General features: G+C 35.0%; 1 protein-coding gene across 6 annotated transcripts in view; it reads right to left on the bottom strand.

The window, feature by feature from the left end:
• Grik2 (glutamate ionotropic receptor kainate type subunit 2) overlaps positions 1 to 6,360 on the bottom strand; it is a 588,331-nt gene that overhangs the window by 467,317 nt on the left and 114,654 nt on the right. The window lies entirely within an intron of this gene.

Below are 6,360 nucleotides of genomic sequence, written 5' to 3'. Positions count from 1 at the left end.
TTTAACTGAAAGCTCCATTTTCTTCAAAGCCATATATGTAAGTACCAGAAAGAAAGAAAGAAAGAAAGAAAGAAAGAAAGAAAGAAAGAAAGAAAGAAACCAAGTCCAAACACTATTTATTTGTTTCTTTTACTTAATTAACATTCGTTTGAATTCAGGTAAGTGCCTAACTAGAAATTATACTTCTTGTGCATATAGCATTAGTGTCCAAGTGCACACATGCAATAGTCTTTGGAACTCTCTGAGTAACATTCTGTGTGTTTTCTGTGAAAACAATCATATGCAAAACTGACTTGCTCTTGGCAATCTCCAGACACTGCTTTGTCTTTTTTCAGGGAGCGATGTGATTTCTTATCACATGCTACTAAAACTGTGCATAATATTTTGGAATATTGCATTGTATTCTTTTAGGTACAAGAAATTATTTCGCTTTTGTTTGCATCTTAAAAACTATTATTTCAGAATATTGGATATAAAAATACTTTTCTGAAGAAGGAATTATAAAAAGGTGACAAATAAATTTTGGTGCAATTTAAACAAGAAGTGCATGGTCTATTTGCTGCTTTTGATAGTTTTGAGGAGTTTTGAACAAAAAATTACAGCTGTTTTGCTTGTGCTATATACGCCACTTGCTCATTACATATAGCTCTCATTTGGCAATCCAGTGCCACACATCACTGCCAAACATCAGCAGTTACCAATCGTCATGCAGTCCCCTATACAGAAATCTCTGCTGCTTACTGAACATTGAAGCCCATTTAACATTTCAGGTGTTAGCTTCTTCCAGGAATAAGCAAACAGTAAAAATACCTCTGAATATTAAGTAAAATGTTTTCCAAGCAGTAGCAATTAACTAATAAATGTCAGGAAAAGTTCAAAGAAATGTTGATACTTTAAATTTTATGGAGGGTGGCCAAGCCACATGACTGTCACATTCAGTCGGTTTAGTTTGGTCCTGTGCAGGTTCCCCTTCTTTCAGTCCAGTCAGTGAACTCTTAATGCTGTTTCTGCGGGCATCTTCATTATGGTCTTGACACCTTTGTCTGTGGGGCTACTGGCAGTGGGACCAGGATTTATCCCTAGAGCTTGAAGTGGAGTTTTGGAACTCAATTCATTTTAGAGGAATACCTTGCTCCGTCTAGATATGCGTGTGTGTGTGGGGGGGGGGAGTCAGTCCTGCCTCAGAATGAATTGTCAGACTTTATTGACTCCATTTGGGAAGCCTTACCCTCTCTGAGGAGTGGATGGGGGTGACTGGAGCTAGGGGCAGGAGAGGAAAGCAGGAGAGGGGAGGGAGTGGGAACTGCGATAGGTATATAAAATAGTAAAATAGAAAAGATTGTTTTATAAAAATTAATTTAGTTAAAAAAGAAAAGACAACTCATTATGCACTTAAAATATTTATGGAGGCTGAATAATATCTCTCTTATATTTAGAATAACATAGAGACCAATATCTAACACTAAGAATTCCCATATAACTGAGGAGTGTGCACAGGAGAGATGTCTTAGTAGCCTGCTTTGAGTTCTAAGCCACACCATCAACTTAGCCAGGCATAGTTCATGTGATCATAATTCCAGGACTGACGGGGGAAAGACAGGTGGTTCCCCAGAGCTTGCCTTCCAGCTATTCCCGCACCAGATGAGCCTCAGGTTCAGTAAGAGATTTTGTGTCACGATAACAGCATAAAGAGCGACAGAGCGAGACCTCTGCAATCATCTTCTGACCTGCGCATCTGCACAGTCATGTCTGTGCACTTCAGAAATCCCCACTCGAGAATCCTTATATACCAGTCGCCATTATTATACTTTAACTATGACAATGGAGATCATTTGGGAATTTCCATTAATTCCTTGTGACTTTGAAGCATCTATTTCCCTGTTGATTTCTTATATTAGCTACATTAGAACAGGTGCACTAATTTATCTCTATTTGACTAATTATCTAAAACATATGAAAATCATCCAAACTACATGTATCACATCCATATTGGAAAGTATCCCTTAGAAAGAGTAAATAATGAAAATCCAGATGTCTAATCAGTCTAGTTCCAATTTACACCAAAAAGTTCAGAATTTATAGACTGATGTATGTACATTAGAATTGTAAATCAAGGGCTCACAGTGATTTGTGGTCTGTTATGTTATATCCCATTAGTAACACAATCACAGAGTCTGAATTTCAGAACATGTGGAAAGAAGGCCTGTCTTTGGTTGAAATGTTATAATACAATTTTTATTCTGGGACCTACCTAACACTTTTATGCTAATAAGCAGGGTTATCCACATTTCCAAAGGGCAAAACCAATCTCCAGTAGCTACAAGCAGAATGACCCCAGGAAGATTACATGAAACTTCAGTATTTGGACTAAAATAATATGATTTTTGGATTACTCTAAACCTGGATATGGTATAACATATATCAGTGCAACCAGTACAATTAAAAAAAAAACTTCTATTAATTTTATATTGCTCTAATTGGTTGTTTGGACTTGGAATTTAAAATGAAGTATGAACTGAAGTCACACATTAAAATACTGCCTACAAACCACAGCTAATAAGGTTCCTGCTTGTTCCATTAATTCTTCCTTAACCTTGGCACGTTCTGTAAACTGTCTATGCTTCTAATGTTGGTAGCATATACTGTGTGAGTTGTCGCATCCCTGGGAATATTATGGGCATCTGTAAGTTATCGAGTAGCATGTTGATGAGGTTCCCTTGGTTCAGAAGACAAACCTATGCATTAAAAGCTTCTGAACATGTGTAAATTTCTATATGCATGAATCTGAAGTCAAAGTACATTTACATCTTCCCCCCAAATCATAACAGTTTCTAATGGCCTCAATAATGCATCTTTAAATAAAACAACTGTTTTAAAATCATTATTTAATACTAAAAAGTATTTGTACATTTAAGAGCATGTTCTATGTAATTAACTTGATGCTTTTCAATTTTCGTCTTTTATTTTGAGATTATTGTATCATTTTCTCCCTTCCCATTTCTCCCTCAAAACTATTCAACATACTTCAGCTTTCAGTCTTTCAAATTAATGGCCTCTTTTTTCTTTAATTGCAAATATATATATATGTGTGTGTGTGTATACATATATATGTATATATATACATATATGTTTTCTGTGTGTGCAAATATGCATATAATAACTTGCTAATGTATTCAGTTGAATTCTTAATCAAGCAATATTTCCTTATGTTGTTCTGTTAACAAAAAATTCAAGTAATGGTCAAACCCATCATAGTACATTGATAGTAAAATAATTTCTATAGGCTTCTTTATGGCAGGCATTTTAAGACTCCATAATTTGCAAGAGTTTGCTGCAAATATCTCAAAGTAATACACATTAGGCCCCATCTTCTAAGCTCATTTTACCACCCAATCTTCCTCTGGCACATTTCATGGAAGTGTGCTTAATGGAATATTTCAGAAAAAGCTGCTCAGTGACACTAGATTCATCACTTATTCACACATAAGCTGGCTTTGCTGTTTAATGGGGAGAATTTATTGTCTTTCCAATGTGGTGGTGGAGTGCAGCATAGCTTGTCCTAAAATCTTTATATTCTGAACAACTAGCACAATATGCTGCAGAAAAGGTACACAGTTTTTGCTGGCTTGATGACAGATCATGTTTAATAAAAGAAAAGTACATAGACTAGAAATTGAAACAGTGTGTGAGCTGCTATTATATAAGGACAATCCAAAGCTAGACTGGTCTTTTTAACTAATGAAAGTACTTTTTGCTTTTATCACACATAGAAATGCCATTATAAGCTGTTGTACATTAACAGTGACAGTTTTCTTGCCACTACAATTAAGCAAACACTTGCAATAGCACATTTCAACTAAATGGCCAACATATTTGTCTTAACAACAAGGCGCATTCCAATAAATGGGTTATCTTACCATTTTAATAACTCAAAACACTTAGGAACTTGAAACATTCATAATGTCACTATTGATAAAAAATAAAATTGTTTTTTTCACATTTAAAAATGATTAACTATAAGATGGAAAAGCTGTAGCCTAAAATAGATACATAACTGTGTAGTGGGTAACAGAAACAGCAGATTCAGTTCCTACTCATGAGAAATATAAAGAAAACAGAACAATATGTTCACGTCAGCAATATGGCTACCAAAGCTGAACAGGAATATAGACTTGTTAAGATGTAAGAAGAAATCTTAGACGATACCACCAATAGATAAAGAACTAAAAGCAACTAAAAAATGCTGACTGAGTGATATATTCTTCTCCAGATATGAGTCCCTTAACTCATTATACAACACCAAGTGGTTAGCTCTGAAAGCATGTACTTAACAAGCAACACTAAATGGACTCACAAGGTTGTATTTATTTATTTATGCGTTTATTTATGCATTTATATATGTAATAATACCAAAAATGGCCTTGAGTTTGAGAGGGATTGGAGGGAAAAGAAAAGGGAACATGAGAAGTGTTGGAGAGAAGAAAGAGAATGAAAGAAATAGTGTGTTATATCTCTATTTTCAAATAAAACAGTTTTAAAAAGAAAAGATAGTTCATATGTAGTAGGACCAACAAGAACATTTACTGCCTCCATACTCAAACTTCTAAAAGTACCATTGGCCTGCTAAAATATCTAACAAATAGAATAGTTTGAACTATTGTTTAAAAAAAACAGAAAAATGTTGAATAAAGTCACAAGTGTGATATGCAATGTTTATGAGAAAGCCATGAAACATTATCCAATATCTGCTTAGAAAATATTTATCCAGTAAATAAACCAGAGGCTTACAAATCAAAACCGTGTTTTACCACTTAATCTTATGCCTACTGAGGATCCTTTGTTACACTGAAATGTCATTATCTCTATATTTGACCTCCCTCTAAGATGTAAGACCTCTCTCTACAAGGCTAGCAACATATCTGAAGTTCATAGTGAGTGTCAGGTTTGATCCCAAGGTCCAAGTGTAGTATCAAGCATGCCTGCCTTCTACAGCATACTGACTACCTCCCACATAGTCCTAAGTTCTCATAGCTCTCCCATTTAACACTGCAACACACCTACTACATATGCATATATTAACAAATTAAAATGATCCAAATTAGTATATAAATTTAATAAATCTAATAAGAAGGTGTAGGAGACTGGATGTGTACTCTAGAAAAGAAACAATGGACTATTAATTGTATATTGACGTGAGAATTTATTTCAAATATAAACTTATATGATGCAAATAGCCATAATCAAAGCAGAGATGTTCTCTTCTTTCTCTCCCCATCTCCCCACACACACATAGGCCAACTTGTTTCACACTGGAAGAAATTAAGTTTTTATGTACTCACCATTTACTGGGAAGGCAGCCAAATTTTCAATTGAATCTAAGTCTATATTTTAATATGCTATGTGCATGTAAATGAAAACTGTATTAAATTTAGGCACTTTTCTTTCAGGTTATTTAACCTGTGAGGGTTGCTCTTCTGTTAACACAATATTCCCTTATCTCCAGTTCTTGGCAGGATATCTTGAAAAATCACACATGTCATTTTAGAATCTCAATATTTTTATTATATATACATATACATAAATATGTATATATATATACATAAAGATACCTCATTCCTTTCTCAAGAAGAAAAACACACAAAAGCATATGATTTGCACAATTGCACTGTGCATGTCTTTCTTGGAGGCATAATTTAACATTACACTCTCAATCCATTGCAAACTCCTGATATTTCTCTGTTACAACTTTAATTCTCTTATAAATTATGAGGTAGCCAAACAACTACCTTAAAATACCTGTATTTCTAATATGTCCCAAATAGAAAATATATGTTATCACTTTAATTTTTATTTTTAACTACCAAAGAAATTTTATTAGAAATTTTATAACAATAAATGTGTGTTTTTGTTATCTTTTTTATTTTATTTTTAAAACAATTTTTTTTTATTTTACTTACCAATCCCAGTTCCCTCTTCCTCCTCTCCTCTGGCTCGCTCCAAATTCCTCACAAGGCCCTCTGAACTGAGTGACAGTTGTATGGCTTGGACAGTTTGTGGGGCCACTAGCCAGGGAATCAGTATTTATCCCTAGTGCATGAACTGCCTTTTTGGAGCCAATTCCCTATCGACTAATTGTAGTAATAGGAGTGGCGGGGCTGAGTCCCCAGCACCCCGGCTGCCTGCCCGGCTAGCTTATACCCGAAACAACAACACACAAACCGTATTCATTTAAACACTGCTTGGCTCTTTAGCTTTAGCCCTTTTCTCGGCTAACTCTCGCTCCTGGACTAACCCATTTCCAATCATGTGTGTCGCACCCCAAGGTGCGCTTACCAGGAAGATTCTAGCCTACGTCCATCC

Source organism: Microtus ochrogaster, linkage group LG9 (genome assembly GCF_000317375.1).
Source record: "Microtus ochrogaster isolate Prairie Vole_2 linkage group LG9, MicOch1.0, whole genome shotgun sequence".
Classification (NCBI taxonomy): domain Eukaryota; kingdom Metazoa; phylum Chordata; class Mammalia; order Rodentia; family Cricetidae; genus Microtus; species Microtus ochrogaster.
This window is presented reverse-complemented; position numbering and strand designations above follow the sequence as displayed.